Raw genomic sequence first — 10,000 nt, 5'->3', positions numbered from 1 at the left:
AAGATCACTCAAACAGTAGGACAGCTCTCGCAGCGCCTGAAAACGTCCGGCGACTCGATGGGCGCCTCCGTTTGCCTCCAAGCGGTTTCACGTACTCTTTAACTCTCTCTTCAAAGTGCTTTTCAACTTTCCCTCACGGTACTTGTTCGCTATCGGTCTCGAGCCAGTATTTAGCCTTAGATGGAGTTTACCACCCGCTTAGGGCTGCATTTCCAAACAACCCGACTCCGGGAAAACCGCTAGGACGAATTACGACCGCCGCCAAGGGCCTAACACCCGCTCTGGGAAAAGGCCTCGATCAGAAGAACGTGGGCAGTCGTTGGTTCGCCGCATGCTGAATTCCATACGCTACATTTCCTCGCCCTCCAAAAAGGCTCGGATTTAGCGCTGGGCTTATCCCGCTTCACTCGCCGTTACTAGGGGAATCCTTGTTAGTTTCTTTTCCTCCGCTTAGTGATATGCTTAAGTTCAGCGGGTCGTCCCGCCCGATCTCAGGTCAAAAGTGATGTACTATAAAAGTACATGCGCTTTGTACGTCGGCCTTTTGAAGTCACTTAACTTATTCTCGAGCACCTACCGTCGTTGCTACCTCACCCGAGGCCAGCAGGCTGCTCACGCTTCAGCTGTGAAATCGCCAGACCAGCTGTCTTTGACGACACGCTCCTTAATTAAGAAACGAGTCGCAGGCACTTTCAAACTAATGAAAGGATCGGTGTGTTAAAGACCCTGAGACGGACGTGGCCCCAGGATTACCCGAGGCCGCAATACGCGTTCAGAATATCGATGCTCAATGTGTCCTGCAATTCACATTACTTCTCGGAGCTAGCTCCGTCCTTCATCGACGCTCGAGCCGAGTGATCCACCGCTAAGAGATCTCTCGTGTTAATCAATCTCAATGCAACCAAAAAATCGTGTTCAAAAAGAAGCGGCCGCGCCAGCACTTGCGTGCTGAATTATTACTCCCGCTGTCAGGAAGCAACGCGACCGAACTATAACAGTTACAGGGCTCGGTCCCTTCGAAGAAGAGACGTCGCTTGAAATCAAATTTCGATTCGTTAATGATCCTTCCGCAGGTTCACCTACGGAAACCTTGTTACGACTTTTACTTCCTCTAAATGATCAAGTTCGATCGTCTTTTCGAACACCGGCGAGTGCGTTGCCGCACGTACCAGGCTCAATCGGAGGACCTCACTAAACCATTCAATCGGTAGTAGCGACGGGCGGTGTGTACAAAGGGCAGGGACGTAATCAACGCAAGCTAATGACTCGCGCTTACTGGGAATTCCTCGTTCAAGGGAAACAATTGCAAGTCCCTATCCCTAGCACGACCGGGGTTCAACGGATTACCCGGACCTTTCGGCCTAGGGAACACACGATGATCCGGTCAGTGTAGCGCGCGTGCGGCCCCGAACATCTAAGGGCATCACAGACCTGTTATTGCTCAATCTCGTGTGGCTAAACGCCACTAGTCCCTCTAAGAAGTTGTCTCCGACCCAATGGGTCGAGCAGCTATTTAGCAAGTAAGAGTCTCGTTCGTTATCGGAATTAACCAGACAAATCGCTCCACCAACTAAGAACGGCCATGCACCACCACCCACAGAATCAAGAAAGAGCTCTCAATCTGTCAATCCTCGCTGTGTCCGGGCCGGGTGAGATTTCCCGTGTTGAGTCAAATTAAGCCGCAGGCTCCACTCCTGGTGGTGCCCTTCCGTCAATTCCTTTAAGTTTCAGCTTTGCAACCATACTTCCCCCGGAACCCAAAGACTTTGGTTTCCCGGAAGCTGCCGGACAGTTCTTAAGTTCGACACTGCCCGATCGCTAGTCGGCATCGTTTAAGGTCAGAACTAGGACGGTATCTGATCGTCTTCGAACCTCTGACTTTCGCTCTTGATTAAAGAAAACATTCTTGGCAAATGCTTTCGCAGTCGTTCGTCTTGCGCCGATCCAAGAATTTCACCTCTAACGGCACAGTACGGATGCCCCCGTCCGTTCCTATTAATCATTACCTCGTGCTCCGAAAACCAACAAAATAGAACCGAGGTCCTATTCCATTATTCCATGCAACATTATACAAGCGTAAAGCCTGCTTTGAACACTCTAATTTTTTCAAGGTAAACTTGCCGGACCACCGCAACACTCAGTTAAGAGCACCGCGAAGGCACCGACCAACAAGAACAACGAGGCCAGTGCTAGCCTTTCGACCGACCAACCTCGCCGTCCCTATATCCAACTACGAGCTTTTCAACCGCAACAACTTAAATATACACTTTTGGAGCTGGAATTACCGCGGCTGCTGGCACCAGACTTGCCCTCCAATGGATACTCGTTAAAAAGTTTAAAGTGTACTCATTCCAATTGCAGGACCTCGTACGAGGTCTGCATTGTTATTTTTCGTCACTACCTCCCCGAGCCGGGAATGGGTAATTTGCGCGCCTGCTGCCTTCCTTGGATGTGGTAGCCGTTTCTCAGGCTCCCTCTCCGGAATCGAACCCTGATTCTCCGTCACCCGTTACAACCTCGGTAGGCCGATACCGTACCGACGATAGTTGATAGGGCAGTTGCTTTAATGAGATGTCGCCAGCACTAGGCCGTGCGATCCGCAAGCTTATCCAGAGTCACCATTGTAACGACCCGAAAGCCGGTTAGTTTTGGTCTGATAAATGCGCGCCTCACGTCAGTTCGGCGCTTTACGCATGTATTAGCTCTAGAATTGCCACAGTTATCCATGTAAAAGCGTACAATCAAATGAACCATAACTGATTTAATGAGCCATTCGCAGTTTCACTGTACGTGAGCTCGTACTTACACTTGCATGGCTTAATCTTTGAGACAAGCATATGACTACTGGCAGGATCAACCAGATAACTATCCGAGGGCGTTTAAACCCGTTGCTCGACTGAGCGTTTTTACTGTATAAATACAGACCTTTTCTATCACTCGGCTTAAAAGCCTTGCGAACGTTACTGAAAGTCGGCGCCGGCCTTTTGCTGTTTAAAGCGCCAGCCCGCGTCGACTGCAGCATGCAGCTATACAACTGACTGTTCTTTCTCCCGACCAACCGTTTGCCTTCTGCCGGTTAACTCGTCAGCAGCAACACGCCATCTGTCTGCTGCAGTTACCCGCCTCGAGCCGTGCCTGCCTGCGTCGGCTACTCGTCTCGACGACTTCGCAAAGCTATAAGCCTACCGCCGCTGGACGCTTGTAGTTTTTCATACGCTGCTCCAATGCGTTTACATAGCACGTTCGCCGCCGCTGCAATAGCCGCGCCTCGGGTGCTAAACAGTAATGCTTTAAGCCCGCTTTCTCGCCAAGTCGACCGAACGCACAAACACGTCTCTCTCACTAGTGTAAAGTAATGCATACGTGTATGATGCTCAAATGTTGCTGTTGAACTTTTTTTGCCGATTTTTTTCAATTTCTTTGTTTCTTTTCAATTATTTTAATGTTTTAAGCTTATTTATGCTACGTTTAAATGTTTTAATACTTTTTTTATACTTTATTTAATATGTTTAAAAGAAATAAATAAAAAATAATATATATAAACTACTTTTTTTAATGTTTTAAATATGTTTGTTTATTATAAATAAACTTTATTTGTATTATTTTTTATTTAAACTTACTTTTTAAATCTTTATATTTGTTTTATCGTTTTAAGCACATTGCGATAAATATAATAAACAAAAAATTGAATAAAATTGAATAAAAATAATAATAATAAAAAAAAAAAAAAAAAAACATAAGCTTATTTTATATTTTTATTTTATTTTTATTTAAACTTACTTTTCAAACCTTAATACTCGTTTTATTTTTTTAAGCAGATTGCGATAAATATAATAAACAAACAATTAAATGAAAATAAAATAAAAAAATCAAACATAAGCTTATTTTATATGTTACATTTTATCTTTATTTAAACTTACTTTTTAAACCTTTATAGTTGTTTTATTTTTTAAGCACATCGCGATAGATATAATAAACAAACAATGAAATAAAAATAATAATAATAATAATAATAATAATAATAAAAAATCATAAGCTTATTTTGTATGTTTCATTTTATTTTATTTAAAACTTACAATTTAAACCTTTGTATTTGTTCTATTCTTTTAAGCACATCGCGATAAATATAATAAGCAAACAATTTAATAAAAGTAAAATAAAAAAATCAAACATAAGCTTATTTTATATGTTTCATTTTATCTTTATTTAAACTTACTTTTTAAACCTTTATAGTTGTTTTATTTTTTAAGCACATCGCGATAGATATAATAAACAAACAATGAAATAAAAATAATAATAATAATAATAATAATAATAAAAAATCATAAGCTTATTTTGTATGTTTCATTTTATTTTTATTTAAACTTACTTTTTTAACCTTTATAGTTGTTTTATTTTTTAAGCACATGGCGATAGATATAATAAACAAACAATAAAATAAAAATAATAATAATAATAATAATAATAATAAAAAATCATAAGCTTATTTTGTATGTTTCATTTTATTTTTATTTAAACTTACTTTTTTAACCTTTATAGTTGTTTTATTTTTTAAGCACATGGCGATAAATATAATAAGCAAACAATTAAATAAAAATAATAACAAATAAATAAAACAATACGGCTAAACTATAAAAAGAAAACTAAATAACTGATAAATACTTGTAAAACATTATTTGAAAAATGTATTTTGAAACACAACACGATTGATTTATAAATAATAATATATTTTTAATTTGTGTAGTTCATTTAAAGTAGTCTCCCTTTTTGCTTCTGGTTTTATTAGAGTTATATATAACAATAAATGGTGTAGTTTATTTAAAGTAGTCTCCCTTTTTGCTTCTGGTTTAATTAAAATTATATAACACATACTATAGTAAGTTAAATAAACTATAGTAACTTTATAAAACTACTTTACAAAATACATTTGTATAATTTAATAACTTTAAAATAACTATCAAGAATAAAATAGAATAGCTTTAAGTTTAGTATACAATTGGTATGTAAATTGTGTAGTTTATTGAAAGTAGTCTCCTTATTTGCTTCTGGTTTTACTTGAGTTACATAACGTTAAATAAACATACTTAATAAACGTAACCATCAATACTGTCATTTTAATAAAACTAAGTACAAATACATTGAATTAACATAGAACTTTAAAAAGCCTTCGCTAGTATCTGTTGGTAACAGTAAATAACCTATTATGACTCACAATACAGGAGTGCGAAATTTATTTTTCATTTGATTTTTCAGGTATTTATTTATTTGTGGAAATAAACTTTTTTATTACATTAGAAACTAATTGAATTTTTCCTATAACTATACCTATTATTATATTTAGTATGCTTAAAAGTAATAAAATGACACGTCGCGATTATATAATAAACAAACAATCAAACAAACAAAGAAAAAAAAAAAAAAAAAAACTATTTTTTTAAACTTATATTTCAACTATATGTCTTATTTTATTTTCATTTAAACTTACTTTAAACCTCTGTATTTGTTATATATATATTTCAACACAATACGATTAAACTATAAGACAAACAACAAAATAAAATAATCACATTAATAAATACACTAAGCAAATAGCTAGAATAAATATAAATAGTTCAATATATACAATATATTTCTTCCATTTTTAAGTTACTTGTTAAACATATTTATTTAAAAATGTTTCTTTAGAATATAAAACTAACAGTTCTACAAATAAAGAAATTAAAAAGCCAATACACATAACACTAACTTTTCATAAATTAGATATGCAAATATGAACAAAATAGTAACTAAATTCTAAAGCTTTTGTAAACTGTGAACTTATAAACTTATAATAATAATTGCATATTCACCATTCACAATAGCTTTTTATTTAGTACACAACTGGTCTGTAAATTGTGTAGTTTATTGAAAGTATAATCCCGTTTTGCTTCTGGTTTAAATAAAGTTATACAACACATACTAAAGTAAATTAAATAAAGTAATTCACTACTATCGTATTAAATAAAACCAATTTACAAAATACATTAATTTAAATTAAAGTGAACTTTGAACTTATAATAATAATTGCATATTCACTATTCAGAATTTCTTTAAATTTAGTACACAACTGGTCTGTAAATTGTGTTGGTTCTATTCAAGTACTCTCCTTGTTTGTTTTGTTTTAGTTGTATTTATTTTTAGATACTAGCACATTCAATACACATAATAAAGTAAACCAAATAAACTCTATTAATTTAAACTAAGTACAAATACATTAAGTTAATACAAAACTTTAAAAAGCTTTTGCTAGTATCTGTTGGTAACAGTAAATAACTTATTATGACTCACAATACAAAAGTGCAAAATTTATTTTCGTTTGATTTTTCAAGTAGCCACGCTTTTATTTGTTTTTGGACAAAAAGACTTTAAAGTTTTAGTATAAAAGACTAGTTGTATTAATTTTAACTCAGAAAATTGTACTCTACAAGATGGTGCCATTATTTTTTCGATATCTCAAACTGGTCAAACCACTTTTTTAGCGCTCTAATTGGTTTAAACAGCAAATAAGCAAACAGCAAATAACGTTATCTGATTGGCTAAGGTTTTTGTTTGCTAATAACTAGAATTTTCTTTTCTTTTAAGCGTTAAAGAAATGTAAATAAACGAGTAATAAGTATAAATAGGTCAGAAAGAAAAATAGTACAAAAAAGATGAATTCAAAAAGCAAAGGCCTACGGCACGTGGTATTCCCAAGCGGTCACCCATCTAAGTACTAACCACGCCCGACACTGCTTAACTTCCCAGATCGGACGAGATGGGGTGTACTCAGTGTGGTATGGTCGTAGGCGTTTGAAGGCGTTTACAAGCCTTTATAAACCCTTCGGTTTATTTAAAAAACCTATTTGCACTTGATTTACAATCAATTTGATATTTTAAAATTATTCCTTATAAAATTTTAACCTGAATTAACTTTTTTTTTGTTTTTTTAATCAACAGTTACTCCCAAACTGTACTAAAACTGTATTGTAACTGTACAAAAGTGTTTGTTTAAATAATTGTTATCTATAAATTACCTAAGACCAGGAAAAGTAGAAGTAAAGTTTATTGAATTATTAAATAAATAAAATAAAATCGTAAAATAAAATAATACAATATGTTTACAATTTGTCATTGATCTATCCATTTATGTTATTGCATTACAAATACAAACATTGCATACATTCAAGAGTATTATTCATCAATCTTTTCAATATAATAAGTTTTAAATTTATATTTATTTTTAAATAATTCCTGACATTTTAGATTACCTGAGATTTTTTTTTAATTAAATTAATTTTAGTAATTAAATACTTGACGTTCTATTTTGTTTAATTTGATAACTCAACCATGTTTATTTTTTTTACTAATTTAAAAGAACTATTAAACTAAAAGACATTACATACAGCTTCTAAAAGTTTTAAACACCTTAAAAAATATTATTATTTTAAAGATATATTAAAGAACTAAACAGATATTACTCCTAAAAAATCTTGTTAATAATATATAAAAAGTACTCAAAGTCAGACTCGGAAATATATATACTGTTGTATATCTTACTTGAAGTTCACTGTAATTGACACTGTATAACAAAATTATAAAAATCAACCTATTTATATAGCAAAATATTTCTTTATCTTTGTCGTGGCGCGGTGGGTCAGTGGTCTTATCAGCTGACTCATAAGCAGAAGGTTGTAAGATCGAATCCCGCTAGTCGTCACGAAACACCACTATCGTTCAATGTTCGGGCTTCAAATTCTTTGAGATTATACTGTACTATTTATCTATCTAACTAATCTATCTAACAAATGTTGTTCAATCTAGGTTGTGGGTACTTGGGTCGAGTAATGCCTTTGACTTACAATCTGTTGTGGATTGACAATATTCCTCTATCTATCATTAAACAAATCTATCTAATAAATGTTGTTCAATCTAGGTTGTGGGTACTTGGGTCGAGTAATGCCTTTGACCTACAATCTGTTGTTGATTGTCAACATTCCTCTATCTATCAATAATGATTATATTCAATAATAAATGTTGATTAATTCAGTTGTAAGAAAACCAGTGCGCTGGTTAGGTTGGGTAAGGCCTTCGACTTACAATCTTGGGGATTATCAACGTTCATCACAAGTACAGTAACGATCTCATTGAATTTCCAGTTGGAACATAGGATTGTAGTGGTGGCCTACTTTGTAGGTTTTTTGCCTAGTTTGTTTTTTGCCTAGTAGTGTTTGCCTAGTTTGACAAACTATAGTATATATATTGTATAACTTTACTTGTATTATTTTTTATTTAAATTACTACTTATTATTAAAGAATTAAATTTTTTTAGAAAAAAAAACTATGTATTTTAACTAATGCTTATATTATATGTTTTGTTTTATTTTTATTCAAACTTACTTTAAACCTCTGTATTTTTTATACAATACGATTAAACTATATAACAGAAAAATAATTAAATAATCAAACTATTGAATAAGCAGTTAATTAGTGTGTTTTTTTATGCTTCTTTCATTTTTAACTTACTTGTTAACCATATTTCTTTTATTAAAGTATAAAACTAACAGTTACTAAAATAAAATAATCATAAAGTCAATACACAAAACACTAACTTTTTATAATTTAAATATGCAAACATGAATATAGTTATGAATCTATTATTTATTCAAATAGAATTATTCAAAGCTTATAATTATAAAGCTTTTGTATAATGTTTCAATTACAGTGAACTTTAAGTAAGATAAGTTTTTTTTTTTGTAATAACTACAAAATTGGTATTTTAGTTTATTATTAGTAACTAAATACTTATATTTATTATATTTAAAAAAAACATCTATACTAACTCTAATTTCAAAGCATATTAAATACAAATTTTACCAACTAAATATTTATTTTTATTTTAATTATTATAACTTTCAAACATAAGCTTGTATACCTTATATACCTATATACCTCATATAGTAGGCTTGACATAACATAACATTATTTAATTCTTTTTGTTTGAAATAAACTCATTTAGTTATTAGTAAATTACAACATAAATGTTTATAACAATATAACTAAGATTTAGCTTTTGAGTTAGTAAACTTTGATAGTTTTCTTTTAATAGTTTAATAATCTTTATTTAAGTTCAAGCAAAATTGCTATATATTTAATACACATACAAAAGTAAACTAAGTAAACGTAATTCAATAGTTTCTATTAAGTAAAAGTAATTACAAATACATTAAGTTAATACAAAACTTTAAAAAGCTTTTGCTAGTATCTGTTGGTAACAGTAAATAACTTATTATGACTCACAATACAAAAGTGCAAAATTTATTTTCGTTTGATTTTTCAAGTAGCCACGCTTTTATTTGTTTTTGGACAAAAAAACTTTTAAGTTTTAGTATAAAAGACTAATTGTATTAATTTTAACTCAGAAAATTGTACTCTACAAGATGGTGCCATTATTTTTTCGATATCTCAAACTGGTCAAACCACTTTTTTAGCGCTCTAATTGGTTTAAACAGCAAATAACGTTATCTGATTGGCTTACGTTTTTATTTGCTAATAACTAGAATTTACTTTTCTTTTAAGCGTTAAAGAAATGTAAATAAACGAGTAATAAGTATAAATAGGTCAGAAAGAAAAATAGTACAAAAAAGATGAATTCAAAAAGCAAAAGCCTACGGCACGTGGTATTCCCAAGCGGTCACCCATCTAAGTACTAACCACGCCCGACACTGCTTAACTTCCCAGATCGGACGAGATGGGGTGTGCTCAGTGTGGTATGGTCGTAGGCGTTTGAAAGCGTTTACAAGCCTTTATAAACCCTTCGGTTTGTTTAAAAAACCTATTTGCACTTGATTTACAATCAATTTGATATTTTAAAATTAATCCTTATAAAATTTTAACTTGATGTAAGTATTTTTTTTATTAAAACCTTTTTTTTTGGTGTTTTAATTACAATTACTCCCTGTAACTTTATTTAAGACTTTGTTTA

The 10,000-nt window shown here is 32.5% G+C and overlaps 5 non-coding genes across 5 annotated transcripts in view; all 5 read right to left on the bottom strand.

Annotated features, from left to right (window-relative positions):
* Nucleotides 1-499, bottom strand: part of LOC145847172 (large subunit ribosomal RNA) — a 3,629-nt gene extending 3,130 nt beyond the window's left edge. Inside the window, exon 1 of the ribosomal RNA XR_014371108.1 lies at nucleotides 1-499. This exon is cut by the window's left edge and continues 3,130 nt beyond it. This is a non-coding gene — a ribosomal RNA (large subunit ribosomal RNA).
* Nucleotides 500-721: 222 nt separating this feature from the next.
* Nucleotides 722-874, bottom strand: LOC145847159 (5.8S ribosomal RNA). The gene has a single exon (XR_014371097.1). It is a non-coding gene; the product is annotated as a 5.8S ribosomal RNA (ribosomal RNA).
* A 182-nt stretch (nucleotides 875-1,056) lies between these two features.
* On the bottom strand, nucleotides 1,057-2,864 carry LOC145847168 (small subunit ribosomal RNA). The gene has a single exon (XR_014371105.1). It is a non-coding gene; the product is annotated as a small subunit ribosomal RNA (ribosomal RNA).
* A 3,843-nt stretch (nucleotides 2,865-6,707) lies between these two features.
* LOC145847157 (5S ribosomal RNA) lies at nucleotides 6,708-6,826 on the bottom strand. Its single transcript, XR_014371095.1, has one exon. It is a non-coding gene; the product is annotated as a 5S ribosomal RNA (ribosomal RNA).
* Nucleotides 6,827-9,680: 2,854 nt separating this feature from the next.
* LOC145847176 (5S ribosomal RNA) lies at nucleotides 9,681-9,799 on the bottom strand. Its single transcript, XR_014371111.1, has one exon. It is a non-coding gene; the product is annotated as a 5S ribosomal RNA (ribosomal RNA).
* Between the last annotated feature and the right edge of the window lie 201 nt (nucleotides 9,800-10,000).

This window comes from Thalia democratica, unplaced genomic scaffold, assembly GCF_965202585.1.
Source record: "Thalia democratica unplaced genomic scaffold, ktThaDemo2.hap1.1 HAP1_SCAFFOLD_837, whole genome shotgun sequence".
NCBI classification, from domain to species: Eukaryota; Metazoa; Chordata; class Thaliacea; order Salpida; family Salpidae; genus Thalia; species Thalia democratica.
The sequence above is the reverse complement of the archived record's forward strand: the minus strand, read 5'-3'. Positions and strand labels throughout refer to the sequence as shown.